General features: G+C 43.0%; 1 long non-coding RNA gene across 1 annotated transcript in view; it reads right to left on the bottom strand.

Annotated features, from left to right (window-relative positions):
- Positions 1-1,364: 1,364 nt before the first annotated feature.
- Positions 1,365-15,732, bottom strand: part of LOC102380242 — a 28,272-nt gene continuing 13,904 nt past the window's right edge. The window contains exons 3-4 of the long non-coding RNA XR_323436.1: positions 1,664-1,782; positions 1,365-1,534 (exon numbers count right to left, since the gene is read on the bottom strand). This is a non-coding gene — a long non-coding RNA (uncharacterized LOC102380242). The remainder of the gene's footprint in view (positions 1,535-1,663; positions 1,783-15,732) is intronic.

Raw genomic sequence — 15,732 nt, 5'->3', positions numbered from 1 at the left:
GTATGGTGCACAGTTTTTTGGCAATTAGGTCTGGGTTCTGCAAGAATTTCTGAACTCAGTTTATTCTCATGAATCCACTGAGTCCAATAGGACTCATCATGCGCTTGAAAGTGAAGCCTATGCATGTTTTCAGGACTGGGATCTTAAAGCTTGATATTGTTACTTGTACTTACATAAGTAGCCTGTACTTACAGGAATAGTCCTAGCGCTGTCCTGCAAATTTTTTTTTTAATGTGAAAAAGGGTTTACTGAGCTAGATCTGTCAGGATCATTGAGCGTTTTAATTACATTTTCCACTCTTAAACAAATCTCAAACCTACAGCAAAGTTGGTAAGTAATATGGCTCAAACTTGCATGAGGCTGTGTGATTATCTCTGTGGACATTGCTTAGACTACTTCCTAGGTATGGACTATCTCATTTGAGTAACTGTTTGCAGAACTGAGATCTGAGTGAGGACTAGCTTGAAGACAGACAAGGGCATTCCAAAGAGAAACAGGTCCTTAAGCAAAAGGGGGGAAAGTGTTAGGTTGTTTTTAACATTATTTCAGCTGCTGCTTCCATCAAGTAATTTTTGTTTTATAAGTTTCGAACATTTTCAGGGATCTCATCTTCTCTGTGTTCAGAAGATACAATCCAGCTGTGTAATGGCACTTCCATAAAGGAAAAATAATAAGGGGACAAAGTAAAAGACAAAAGTGCTTTTTAGTTACCCCCTGCTATGAAAACAAGAGTTTAAAGGAAGAGAAAATAACAGGGCATAAACCTTTTATAAGCAGATTAATGAACCCGGTGTTAATACTAAATAAAACAACTGTGGTTTAGATATACTGCAGTAGATAATTATTGATATATCAAGATTATTATTAATTTTACTAAACTGTTTACTTCTCTAACTGCTTTCCCACATTTTGGGCCAACCTTTAAAGCTCCAGTACTTTTACTTGTGTTCTATTCATATTGAAGCAAATAGGAATTTTATTAGAATACATAATCTAAATAAGAACTTGAGGATTTATCCCTTGCTTGGAAAATATAGAATTGAAAAAAATACCACATGACTACAATTAAAGCAATAATAATTTATTAGTTCATTATTTCAAGCTGTCTAAAAAATTCCATTATCTACAGTGAGAACAATGTCACCTTTAAATACTCTTTACCATCCTATGATGGAAGTGCTTTGGAACTAATTTTTTTGCATATACTATATAGGGGATTTCATCTAAATACTCACTGCAACCTACATTAAAAAGTTATTAAAGATGTAATTTTTATTAAAATCAAATAATATCATTGTTTCCTTTCAACAAGTAAATAGTAACAAAAATACAGTAATGCCTTTCATGCAATTGTTGCTCTTGTGCTAAACCCTGGGAAGTGATGAACTTCCCCAAATTCCCATTGCTTCCATTGTTTCTGGTAGGAGTTGTGTGTCTTGAGCTGAATGTTTCAGTTCCTTTTGACATCAACAGTAAAATCTCAGATGGGGATGCTTCATCTCATTGTATGGCTTGATCAGATAGTTGCCACATGCTAAAGAAAGAAAAACACAAATCTTTCTTGAAAAATTTAAATTGTTTAAGGGAAACCACCTCTAACAACGGAATGGCCAGGCATGGCATAACGTGTTCTAGGCAACACAGCCATTAAAAGATTCCCTACCTTTTCAATATCAGGTCTGTGTATACAGAGCAGGCTTCACCTTCTTTGGGTAGATCAGAGATTCACAGCCATGAGGTCGTGGCATTTTGGGGTGCAGCCAGATCTTTTGAAGGGTGCCACTGGTTGTGAGGAAATAAGTGAGGTATGATGACATAAGCAGATAAGTGTAGGCTCAGGTTTGTTCCTGCCTGGCCTATTCCCCACCTCTACTTCCTGGCCCTTCTGCAAGGAGGTAAGCACTGTCACACATACATTGATTTTGCAATCAGGTGCCACTCCATTCACACAAGTTATGGAGGGGTGCCTCACATGTAATGAGGGCTGGCTTGCATCAAATGAGGGATGCCTCCAAACCAAAAAGTAGAGATCTACTGGGATGGATGATGGAAAGTAGAAATACTACCTGCAAACAAGACTCCTTCAGTCTTTTGGAGTAAAGGCTGAACATTGCAGGAAATGTAAAAACAGCTTCTAATGTGGATTAATAAAGTAGAGAACATCAAACTCATTTCACTTATGCCATCCATAAAAATTTATCATTATAGTCAGGGCAAACTGAGGTCTCAGAGCTGAAACAGTTTTATCCATTTAAACCCCCCCCCCCCCCCCCCAAAACCAACCCCCCCCCCCCCCCCCCCCCAAACAGAATGTTCCAGCTTGGTTCTTATATCCTAAGGGATCCAATATTGAATTCAGAATCAGGAAACTTAATCTTGCAGCCAGATTTGACAAGATGCTGGCTGAACAGTAGGCAGAAGTGATGGTTTGTGGGATATAATGCCCATGGTCAGATATTGAAGGGAGTGGGGGGAGAGGGGGTTTCCACAAGTTTTGTTGCCGTATTTATCCACCCACCAAAATAGACTAGAATTTGCTCATAAATCAATGAGAAGTGTGCACAGGTTTCAAACCATGATGAAGGTATACCTAAGTGCTGTTTAAAACAAGGATATGAGGGTAGCAGCTACTCTGTACAGTAAATTATCACATCCCTTGGTGTTGCTAACTTACACAGTAATCCTAAAAACAGGTCTCATACGAATGGTCCCATTGCAGTGGGGCTGCTTATTTAAGTAAAGCTACATATGTGCTTAAATGTATATGAGACTAAATCTGGTGACAACTGGCTTCAGTGGATTTTGCATATATACAATCAAGGGCCTAAACTGGCCTTCAGACTGCAAACAACTTTGTATTTTTCAGTTTTGCGACAGGAGTTGTGTGTGTGTAAAAACAGATATTATATTTGAAATCTAAAATACTTTATTTTTAGAACATCCAAAATAAGAAAAAAATCTGTACTATGAATGCCCAAATAAAAAAAAATACAAGATCAATATTTGTTATCTGTAAATGTTGTTCTCATTATATTATTAAACCCATGCTGCATTTTCAGAAAATGGAAAATTGAAGATTGCTACTGAATTAGAGAATCAGTGTTGCTTTATTATAAACTTTAACTGCACATATAAGCCCTGCAGACATTCAAAAAAGCTTTGGGTTTTTACTGTTCAAGTCCTGATACAGTGCCCATCACCATAGTTTTTCGATTTGAAGATTACCGTTTTTGATCTAGTGTTTTATAAATCCCTAAATCACCATTTATTTATTTAAAAGTTTGTATCCACTATTGGACTGGATTATAAAGCACCCTTTGATTCTTTCATGATGAATACTGAAGAAACACATGCTGTTGTAGTTGCATGTAGTTATAGTAGCATATCCTTCTGTCTGTGAAACTGCACAATATTTTATTGAATTAAGAAGTATATAGAGGAGTAGTGATTTTATCTGGCCCATGTGCTGAGAAGAGAAATTCTGTGCTGGTTGTATGCCATGATGTCACTTCAGAAACCATGGGAACTTCATCATGAGTAGGTAGGTGGATTGCAAATCTGGTGTATATTAAAGACAGTTTCCTTCTTCCATAGTACAGAGTCTGCACTAGCTTCCAGTAACTTTCTACAGTAACCAGCACTTACAATTCAAAGTGCTGGTTTGGGCCTATGAGGCCCTATGTACCCAAGGGACAACTTTCTTCCTTATGCCCCATCCTGAAAGTGCCATCAATGCATCAAATTCTCTCGGCAAAAATGTATGGAAAGTTGTTCTTTGCAGTTGCTCCTCAGCTCTGAGATTCCTTTCCCTTTGAGACATTACCAGGCTTGGCCTCTGGAAGCTTGCAGAAGCACTGTAAGAGCTTCCTAGTTGGGAACACAGTTAGCAAGCAAGACTAAGCTGGGATATTGTTTGTGGGGTTATGGGTTTTTTTATTTTAGTTTGATCTTCTATTTGATTTCATAAGTTTTGTTCTCTTATTTTGTTCTTTTGTTCATTCTTCTCTTTTATAAGTGATTATGTTCTCTTACTGTAAGCCACTCTGAGCCTTTGTTGGGAAGGGCAGCATATAAATCTAAGAAATGAATAAATAAAATATTGCCACTGCTGTTGAGAGCAGCACCAGCCTGTAAGCTCATGTGGTAAAATACTGCAGTCCTTACACAGGCAAACTTTCAAGTAAAGCTCATTGTTTTGACTGATTAAAGACTGTGAGATATAACCGACAAATAAAGCGACAAACAGAAACACAAATATTAAAAGCACCACTGCTTTATGCACGTCTTAATACTCAATTCACAAAGTGTAATTTATTTATATGCTTTAGAAGTCCCCTTGATAATGTCAGAATAGTAGAAAACAGACTTTGTCTTATACTATTTTACCATGTATAAATATGCCCAGACCTGAAAGCATTCAGAAATGTTAAAATATTACACAAAAGTGGTGACAAGACATGTACCAACAAACAAATGTTCATCAGCTGACCAATGAAAGTACCAAAGGATAAGTCAGAAGGGCCAAGTCTTCTGCTTTATACCTATCAGTATCTCTACTGGCATCAATAACACCATTCATGATTATGAGATGAGTATGAGGAAAACTACAATATTCAGTAAGAAAACAGCAAACCAAAATGAAATAAAGGCTGTGTGTAGATGAAATGAGGGGCATGTGTACACTTTAAAGCAGGTTAAATGCTGTTGCCCATTTTAATGGTGTTGGTGTTTGCATGCATTGGCGGCGTATTGTGCAGTAGTTCCAGCCACTGTAGCAAATTTAGCAGCATAATTCACCTTAAATGACCTGGGGCACAGCAAACTGGCCTACAGCTGCCTACAGCTGCAGAGCAAAGCACCGGGCTCTATGCAGCTCAGGGGCTCTGCAGGAAGCCCGGGCAGGCAGACTGCCCAAGTAAAAAAAAAAAAAAAAAGCATCCAGTCTGATCTTTTTCTTTTTCCCTTGGAGCCTGCCTGCCTAAGCTGTGCAGGGGCCTGGTGCTTCCCTCTGCAGCTGCAGTGCCCCCCAGGACTGCCCAAGCCAGGTGCCTGCAGGTGGGTACCGCCGGGGGGTGGGACCACTGTTGCCACAGAGGGAAGCACCAGCCCCTCTGCAGCCCAGGGACCGCTCCACCTGCCAGCAGCTTGCCCTCCTCTCCCTGCCGCCAGAGAGGCAGGTAAGTTTGGGTGCATGCATGATACAGGGCTTTAAAGGACCCTAAATTGAAGCGGTGTTTTTAAAAACCCACCATTTCTATTTAGAGCCCCTGTTTCATCTACACACACCCAAAGGTGGCTTTCTCAACCAATCCAATGTATTATGTTTTTTAAATGAGTCTCCTGTTGAACTACACACCTGACAGAACTAAAAAGCTTAATATATTTCTTTTTTCACCCCATGGGCTCAGTGTATTTTCTAGAACATTTGACAAATGTCTGTGTTTCCAGTGAATCATTTAATTACTAAACCTGGATCAGTAAAAAACCAAATTAGGTGAAATTTATGGGAACTGGTGTTAATTAAATTCTGTCTTTCTGTACTTTATATTGTCAGGACAATTCTTCAACAAAAACAAAAATGGGTCAAACAAGAGGAGAGATGAATCAACATTAAGGACAATAATTTACGTTAATAAGAAACACTTTTAAATTCAGATAAATTGGAGAATTATTTCAGAAACTATGATTTTTTTTTTTTGTCGGTGTTGGGGGTTGTCCTATGAGCCCTCTTTGAGACGCACACCGTTTATTCCTCTTCCCTCAAAACTAGGGATCTACTAAATTCATGATTTCATGATTTTCACAGAAACCACAAAAAAGGTGGTTTCCGTGATCACCGCGAAAAGTGGCATTCCCCACAATTTTATGCAGAACAGCTGGAAACTTACTAAAGGAAAGGAAAAACTTACTAAAAATAAAATGCTGGCTCCCCAGTGGGAATGCAGCCCAGCCTTGCAGCCTGTTGGGTGTGGGGAGGGAAACTGCTAGCTAGCACAGAGGGGAGCATCCAGGCCACCCCTTCCTGCCTCCTCTGCTGTTTGGCCAAGAGGACTGCCTTTTGTTCAGCCTCGCCCCTCTCCACCAATCAGCAGTGAGGGGCAGGGCTGCATGAAGGGTAGCCCTCTCACCCAATCGGTAGTGAGGGGCGGGGCCGCCAGGCCCCCTTCGCCAATCAGTGGTGGAGCGGGAACTCGATGCAAAAAGACTTCAAAAATAGTGCTGGGCACTGCGAGCAGTCTGCTATTTTTACTTCTTCTCCATGCGCATTAAGTAGACTTTTTACGCATAACTCCCTTTTCAACAGACATGGTTCTCTCTGAAACTCTCCAGGACAGCTGCTTGTCTGAGGCTTAAGGGTTTGTACAGAATGCTATAGGGGACTTTTTCTCTGGGTCTTTGAGTACACTGCCTTCAAGGCTCATATTCTTTGAAAATCCAAGTGAAAATTATAGGCAAGCTAGTAGCTCCTTTTATTAATAAGGTTTCCCATTATAAGACCTTGTTTTTGGTTGCTTATAATTTTTTTCTCTTTATAACCTGAAATTTTCCATGTCAGTTGTTTGCCTCAAGCTAAATTCGTTTTTGGAAATTTTCAGCGAATATGGTTCAGCAATTTCCAAAAATGAAACTAGGAAAAAATATGGCTTTGTTTTAAAAATCCCAGTGACCCTTTTTTTTAAAAGTTCTAATATTCCATGCTTTGGGAAATATGCATGAAATATGGATTGTAGGAGAACTTTGTATTTGGGATGCATTTTTTTTCTATCTCAGTGACAATCTACCCAAGCTTGGCCAAGATATAAGCCTTTGCAATTTACACTTTCAATTTGTGGTTTGGACAGACAGACAAATTATACCAAGTTAAAAGGGGAGGGGACTTACCTTGCATCAGCTGTTTTGCAGGGAATGTTTCATGTGTTTGTTATGTGCGGGCCGGGCGCGCCCCGAGCCGTTTTTCGCGCTGCACACGGGCTGTGGCCAGCAGCCTGGGCACGCGGGGGCGGAGAGGGGTGGCTTTCGCTCTGGAATTAGGGACAGACGCGTATCGGTAGTTTAAAAGATTGTTTACTTACACCGAGATGGCAGTGGTGTAGGCTGGAAAGCCTGCTTCAGTTGCAGTTACAGAGAAGAAAAAGGAAAGAGGCGGACAAGAGTTCTAGACTTGTGAACTTCACACGGAGTTTGCTAGGCTCCGTGGGTCCAGTTCTTTTGCGCGCGGGTGGGGTACGTCTAGGAATTCTATCGGCGACGGGGAGAGGCTAGAGATTGATCAGATCTCCGTAGCCTGCTTCAAATGCACTGGATCCGTGAGGATCCGCAGCGCTTAGAGATCTTCACACAGCGTGAAGTCTCCTCCTCCCTTGTTCGTGGAGTCCTCCAACTTGGGCGGAAACCACTCAAGCCTCTTATACAGCTAGCAAGCCAATCACTAGCCGCCACGTGTGAATAATTTAGAACTGGCCAATAATGGGACCCAAATCTACATACAAATGGCAGGAACTCTTTGCAACGAGCATTTCCGTGCTGCAACAAAGAAATGCACCCTGCAAAGAAAGCTTCAAATCGGCGGGAAATTCTCCCTTGCACCGGGATTCTCTTTTGCAGCAGAAAACTCCACCGTGCAAGGAAGCTTGCAATTTAGCGGGGACAATTTAGCAGTGCCGAAGCACACACAAATAAAAATCACACCTTTTGGGTTGTGACATGTTGAATGAAACAGAGCGAAGCTACTATAATTTAACTTCCACTTACTTCAGGGTAGGATCCAATCCAGGGCACAGCTATGGAGGTGCAGCTATCAAAGGGAAGGCCCTCCCTTCTTTTACCTTACTGTACGTTGTTTGTCTACCTCTAGGAAGAAGCTTCTTGGCTTTCAGAAATTTAAAATTCCCTGAAGATTGTGTTCTGAATGAGCATGTGCCAGGCTGGATTCCTTTTATATTTGCTGCTGTGAGTATGCTGAGTTTAGGTCTAGAGATCTCAAATGAAAGTAGAGAGTGTAAGGGTTTGGCTGGGACACAGGCAGCTTGGCTTGCAGGTGGGCCAGTAGGAGTGAGTAGGGGGTCAGCAAGGCAGGAGTGCAGGTTACCAGAGTGCCGGGCTGGGTTTAGGTCAGAGGGCTGAGGACATGGGAACCAAGTTCCAGGAGGACCGAGAGACAAAATCCAAGAGGTGCAATACAAGAAGGGAGCAGAGATCAGAAACCAGGGGTCAGAGAGCCAGTGCCTAGTTCCAGGGGAAATTTGAGGTCAAAATCAGGAAGAACCAACCCCAAGTCAGGAGCTAGGGGAAACAGAAGGAGCAGTGAATGCAAGACTTGCTAGAACAGACAGAGGCTATGTCAAAGCATGCCTGCAGCCTGAGGTTGCAGATATTCTTAAAATAGGCGAGCAGCAATTTCAGCAACAAATCCAGTTCCTTTCCTTCACAGAAAACTCGGGCAATTTTATTATCCAGGAATCAAGGGCAAGTGTCACAGCTCAACTGCTTGGCCCAGTTGCTTGATTAGAAGCTCTGACAGAGAGTGTGCACCTCCTGTGCTCTGAGTGCCCCCTCCCTATGGGGCCCTTGCAGGAGACTCCTTCCAGTGTGAATTAGGGTATGGAGACTTGTAGGGAAGGGAAAGGGTAAGCTAGGAACTGGGCTAGGGAAGACTTTGGTTGTCTGGGCAAGGAGACCATGATAGGAATAGGAGTCAAAACAGAACACTGAGACTGGACAAGAGGCACCAGGAGGAAACAAGTACTGGGTGACCATGAGGATAGGGAATATGGGTATGTGAGAAGGTGTAAGTTGGAGGCCAAAGTGGGAGAGAAAGACAGATCTGAGGAGAAGCTGGAGAAACAGATCTGGATGCAGAGGAAATTGCTGGGAGCGGGTGCTGGGGACAAGAAGGGGAGTCTGGAGGGGTGAGTTCAGACTTGCTGGGCAAGGAGAGTGGGATTATATGACAGGGAGACTATGACAGGGGAATGGGGCAAGGTGTGGGGAAAAAGGGTCTGTGACCTGGGACAGGACCAAGCTCTAGGGGATGTGGTCTAAAGGGTCTATGTGGGAAGAATAGAAAGGACAGTCTGTATCTACTAGATAACATCCCTCCTAAGCCTAGAGTGGAAGCTCTTCCACTATGCTCGGCAAGTTTGTGAAACCAACTTGGAAAATGTCCCTTCTCTCCCTAATGCCCTCACATATAGAATGACAACCAACTGAAGACAACAGTTACTCCATTTCCTTAAGTGGTAAAAGTCCATATGTGGATCTAAAGGTTTCAGCCCTGCTGATGAATAATGTGGATGTTAATGTCACATGATGTGATTGCTATTTTTTCAGTATATTAAAACCGAAGAAAGCACACATACAAAATAGGAAAAAAAATCATATTTTGAGTGTTTTTGTAAAATAAAATTGATGACTTTTTAAAGATGAAATTTAAAATTTGGCAGTAAAACTACATTTAACCCAACTCTAGTGCTTACTTAATCCTTCACCACGCAAACTTTCATTAACTTCAGGAGGAATTTGGCTTGAGGACTGAGGATCAGATTTGTAAAGGTATTTAGGCACCCACGTTACACTGATTTTAATGAAATTGAAGCAGCTAGGGTCCCTTAAATTTACAGCCAAGTACATAATTCTTCACTGTCTTAAGCCTTCACATGGCTACTGATACCTTTGCCATATGAAAGAATTTCAGAACTAGAAGTTTCGTTTTTCCACATAAAATGTCTAGTACTTATTTTTCAATGAGTACTGCTCCTTTCCGGTAAAATAAAAAGCTACAGGTAATTTAGAGAAACAAACATTGAATTATTATTTTCTTTTGATTTTAACAGATATAATTGCTGCTTTCAGCAGCTTTTGGCTGCTTTTATTCTTAACAATTTCTACTTTTGGGGAGGGAGGAGATAATTTTCTGAGAACTTACTTAGCTCCCTCTAGCATTATTCACAATTGCAACTGTAATCTATCCATAATGTAGTACAAATGTTACACATTACAGAAGGAGAACTAGGAATAGACTGCTAGTACACACTGCCTGTTTATGCAGGAGAGAGTTCTTTGTGCAGAGGGAAGATGATAGTTGTGAAGAAGGGGATGTAGAAAAGCAAGTATGAGGAGAGGCAGGACATTGATGTGTAAAGGGACAATGAAGGAATAATCAGGAAGAGGAGAATGGGAAATGGGGCATAGGATATTTTTAGGATCAGAAATGTAAATGGTTACGTTTTTTTACAAAATATTCTTTATCGTCTTATTACAGCATCAGAGTAATGGGTTACAAGCAGGGGAATTAAGCGTATTAAAGAAGATTAAGCTATGATAAGGGTTTTACATTACAGTAGACAAATGGCAGTAGTGTAATGTGGGGTAGGTGAGTGGAGCACATGCCCTGGGTACTGTCTAAGGGGAGAGGGACCTCATTTTCCCATTCCCTGCTTGTCTTGCACTTCCCAGCTGCACATTGTGGTAGCATGGGTGAGGTTTTCTGAGAACTGCAGTTTTATAGAGCAGCAGTGGAGTTCACTGTTGTTGGAGGAGAGAATTTACTCCACCTGCCATGAAAATTAGCAATTTTTTGCTCTCCCAACATAGGTTTCATCTGCAAAAAAACAGGATGAAAGATTCCCCACAGCAGCAGCAAACTCCATTGGCACTCTAAAGAACTACAATTCCCAGAACACTCTGCACTCCATGACACATTGTTGTACCTCTGTTTGCTACTGCTTCTGCACACTGCTTAGTGGGAGAAAGGTTACATAGCTTCCCCAGGTGTAGTATGTGTATGTTATGCCTCTAACAAATGGTATAGTAAAAGTATAAATATATTATGTCCCCTCCCTCCATCCTTATCTATTTAGTGTTTATTTAAAATATAAACTTAAGGGCCTGTCTTAGAAAGTGTCTGCCAAGCACCATTGTGGATGATATAATACCTAATAAAGATGCAGGTGTAAAACTAGGATTGGCCCCCAAACTCTATTAATTCTTTATAAAAACTTCCATAATTTATAATCAGTGTAAAATATTAATCTGTTAAATTAATCTATTCTTCATTAATTGAAGGTTGTTTGATGTAAGTCATTGAGCATTGAGTCATTGAGCATCATTTTGAGTATTCACTGCATTGGGGGATGGAGAGATGAAATATTTCTTTTGCCATGCATTTGGGCATCCATCAAAAACGGAAGATTGAGAAGAAGGAAAATAAACTGTGTATGATAATGCTGTGCATCAATATCAACCACCATCATATCCAAAACCAAAGTTAGAATATAGGTCAAATCCCATACCATTGGGAAAAAAAGCAAAACTCTTATCGAATTTAATGGGACCAGAAATTAGCCTATCTTCATTAATCAGGTACCTGAAACATTAAACACTTGGTGCATTTGTGGCAGTGTACTTGCAGTGCCTGGCACTTTAAGGGCAGAGTCAAGCAGCCAGTATGTGCTTGATTGCTGCAGCCATTTTAAAACACTGGCTGCCTATATAAACACAGTACTTAGCTGCTGGCAGCTAGGCAGAAACATCACCTGCCTGAAAGGCTGTATGAAACATCTTGGCAGTAAGGGCAGGAGCTTATGGGGATGGTTTAGAGACTCCTGGTCCTGGGCACGACCTAAAACTGCACCCTGCCAGTGATGGGCAGCCTGGTGGGGCTCCTGGCAGTGAGGGAGTCCCCAGGAAGTGCCAGGCCAGTTACCACCCCGGTGAAAGGCAGGTTGGGGTGCCTTAATAACCCCAGGTCCCACAACCAGGTGGGTAACCCCATAGTAGGGCCGAGAAGGTGAACCCATGAGACAGAGTGGGCTAGATGCTCAAGAAGCCTGACTTGAGGCACCCTCGACTGGTCAATGCTGGGGCCAGGACCAGAGGGTCAAAAGGGCCAGGGGCCCACCATGAGGATGCCCAGAGTTGAGGGCCTGGGGTTCCGACTGGTCTTGGAGGTGAGGCCAGGGCCTGTGTAGCTAAAGGTCCTGGAGGGGGGTGGGGCATGCCTGAGAGAGGGAAGAGTACAGGGAGCAAGGTATCCCAGAATGAGGGTGGAATAGGCCACCTGATTGGAGGGATCCAGGTGGGGTCCAGACTGGAGGATTATGGGTTCCAGTTTGGGGCCAGTGATGCTAACTGTGATACCATCTGCAAGGCATGGGCTGCGGTGTAGGGGAGGTCAGAGCCAAAGATAGCGCCTCCTGGCATCGGGGCAATAATGGGCAGCTTCCTGCGTTATACCAGCAGTTTATGGAAACAACAAAGTCATGGCAGAAGAGACTGGGTGGACTGCCCCATGGAGACAGGTGGGTGGGCCAGCATGGGACCTGACCCCGAGCTTGCCCCCTGTCACAGTGTTCAACAGCAATGAGACTATTTTCAATTGACTGTTTCCTCCCAGTAGCTGTTGAACTTCTGCAAAGCCCAGAACATGCAGTGATATTCATGTGGGTCTACACATGTAGAGCTCATTGTGTCTCTCTGGTTGGGAACTACATGATTACCATGTTAGATCATTAATTGTAATAGTCTAATGCCACATCTAACAGAGAGAAATTAAAATTGTAATTCTCAAAGCATGTATAGTGTAATATTCACCGGACCTCTTGAGATTTTTTTGAAATACAGAATTCTCACAAATTCTCCATGTTAGTTAATTATGATGCAGATTGCCTTTAACCGACCTGAAGTGCAAAATGATCAAAATATCTCTGCAATATTCTCAGAGGAGTTGGGAGGAGAGGATTAAGCAGGATTATAGCACCAGGTGAGCTTTAATTTTGCAGCTAAGATGCTCTGTGATAGAGGCATTCCTCATGTGATTTCAGATAATATAGACTAGAAGATGCATGAGAAATTTTCCCATGAGAATAAAGTTATGGCTGTGACATTTGAAGAAAAAAAATAAATTTGATTCTGGAGTAGCAACAGTTTGCTTGTCTGTGCCCCAAATATGGTACTAGAGTCTATTATTTCTAGAATAGTGTACTTTCTTTCTGACCAGTTTCCTAAATCATGCTTACAAAATACAGGCCAGATATATATGTATATGGTAGCTCTACAGTCTATACACTGTTCAACAAGGAACTTTTTTTTTGTCTTAATTTTGTTTTCTTTTCTTCTTGCTTTTGTAATATCTGTATTTTTCCACTACAAATACAGATGAAACATCAAAATACTAGCAATAAATTATATAATTTTTTTAAAAAAGGATGCTGACAACGCTGTATCAAACTATATTAAGAGGTAATTTTCATTTTTTATATTACAGGCTTTTTCTCAAAGGTATCATTAAGCCTCTAAAATAAGAAAAGAGATGATAAAGGCTGGCATTTACAAAAATGTTCAACATTGGCCTGATATTTTCCCATTTAACTTAATTATAAAATGCCCATTGGCTTCAACAGCACCAGACTTAGTCAAATACTGAGTGCCTTTGACAACCCCATTGTTAGTCTACTGAATCAGGTAGTTTAGATTCCAGTACTGCCAGTAAATTTGGATTTTGAAGAGATGATATTTCCAGATCTATTAATTTAACCATCTACAATAACTGATTTTTTTTTTAATTTAAGGCTTTTAGATCCCATCCTGGGATCTTCTGTATAAATATAAAAGCATTTATACAATACTATTAATCTGTTTAATAAGTTTATACATTCCAAATGTAATGCAGCAGACATGTAATGCAGCCTTAAATGCCTCTATACTAATGCTTGTAGTATGGGGAACAAGCAGGAGGAACTTGCCCTCCTGCTAGCTAACACAAACCTGGACATAGTGGGGCTCACTGAAACCTGGTGGGATTCAACCCACGATTGGGTGGTAAACATCAAGGGCTACAGACTGTTCAGGAGGGATAGAATGGGGAGGAAAAGGTGGGGGTGTGGCACTCTATGTCAAAGAGCAATTCACATCCTCAACAAACAGCACAGGGTCAGAAGAGGGGCAGACTGAAGTGCTCTGGGTTAGAATACAAGGGGGCCAGGGGGAAAGGGACTTAATGATGGGTGTCTACTACAGACCACCCAACCAGGGGGAAGAGCTGGACTGGGAATTCTCAGGTCAGCTTGCAGAGGCAGTTAGGGCAAGGGATGTGGTCGTTATGGGTGACTTAAACTACCCGGACATCTGCGGGGAGGATCAGTCAGCCAGGTCTGACCACTCACATAGGTTCCTAGCTGAGATGCACGACCTCCACATAACCCAGGAGGTGCACAGTCCCACCAGGGGAAATTTCTTGCTGGACCTGGTCCTGGCCACAGGCAATGACCTGGTGAGGGGACTGTTGGTTCTTGGCCCCCTGGGCGATAGCGATCATTGCCTACTGAAATTCACCATCCAGTACAGGGTGTCAAAGACCTGCAGCAAGGCAGCAGCCCTTGACTTCAGGAGGGCCGATTTCAATGAGTTTAGGAGATTAGTCAGGGAGGCACTGAAGTCCCAGAGGGTGGGGTAGTTGGGAGTCCAGGACGAGTGGTCATTCCTTAAGGAGACAATCCTCCGAGCCCAAAGGGTGACAGTCCCAACACGAGTCAAAGTGGGCAAGAGTGCTCAAAAGCCCCCATGGTTCACCAAAGGCATTCAGAAACATCTGAAAGCTAAAAAGGAGGTGGCCCCTCCCTTCCATCGGGTGTACATCACCAAGGAGGATTATACCTCCATTGCTTGAGACTGTTGGGGGGCTGTTAGGAAGGCTAAGGCAGAGACAGAACTAGGACTAGTGACCAGGATCAAAGATAACAAGAAGTCCTTTTTTAAATACATAGGGAGTAAAAAGTAAGCACCGGGTAACGTGGGGCCCCTGCAGGACACGCTTGACAATCTGGTGGTTGCACCAGATGATAAAGCTGACCTCTTTAACAAATTCTTTGCCTCTGTTTTTCTGAGCAGGGACCAGGACATCCCCCCCCACCAGGATTCCGGATAGACTCAGGAGAGGCACACCCAGGCCTAGGGTCAGAGAGGACCTAGTTAGGGAATTTCTGGTGGGGCTGGATGTGTTTGTCATGGCGGGGTTCTGCAGGAGGGCCACGATCTCCTCAAGGCCCCCTTCCCATGCCAAGTTGGCCCAAGGGCACCCTCAAATTCTCGCCCACCACATCTTTGGTGTTCACATATGTTAGGGAGGCTGCCTTTTATGCCCTCTTGGTCACTTCTCAATGGACACTAAGACCCCGTGGTTTCCCAAACCCCTCGTGGGTCCCGCTCTACAATGGGTGCTTCAGGGGGCACCGTAGCCTTAGGGCTACGCATGGCTCCAACCACCCCTTTTACCATGCCCCAAGTCTCACAGTTGGAATAGACGTTGTTCGGTCTGGGTCTACACCCTCTCTCTGGCACTCGGGCTCTCCGTGGCCCTGTCTCTCTCCGCGCCTTCTCTCTGGCACTTCTCAACGCACTGCCCCCTCTCTGGGGCCTTCTCAGTAATGCCGCCCTCTCTTGGGGCTCTTCTACCATGCTGCCCCCTTCTCTGGGGCTCACCACGCCCGCACTGGGGCTGGGGTCTGTGCACCCCCAATGCTGCGCCCTTGCTGGCGCTGGGGTTCCCACACTACTGAGAGTCCCCTATGAGGCCTCCTCCACCCCTAGTAGCCTCACCCAAACCACCGGTGATAAACAACAACACAAATGCAAGCCCTTCAGCTGTAACTTAAACTGAAGCCGCTTGGCCATAACAACATTCCAGCCTACTGGGAAAAACTCCATTCTGCAGCCGTGTCAGCCGCTGCCCCTTCA

Source organism: Alligator sinensis, unplaced genomic scaffold, assembly GCF_000455745.1.
Source record: "Alligator sinensis unplaced genomic scaffold, ASM45574v1 scaffold254_1, whole genome shotgun sequence".
NCBI classification, from domain to species: Eukaryota; Metazoa; Chordata; order Crocodylia; family Alligatoridae; genus Alligator; species Alligator sinensis.
This window is presented reverse-complemented; position numbering and strand designations above follow the sequence as displayed.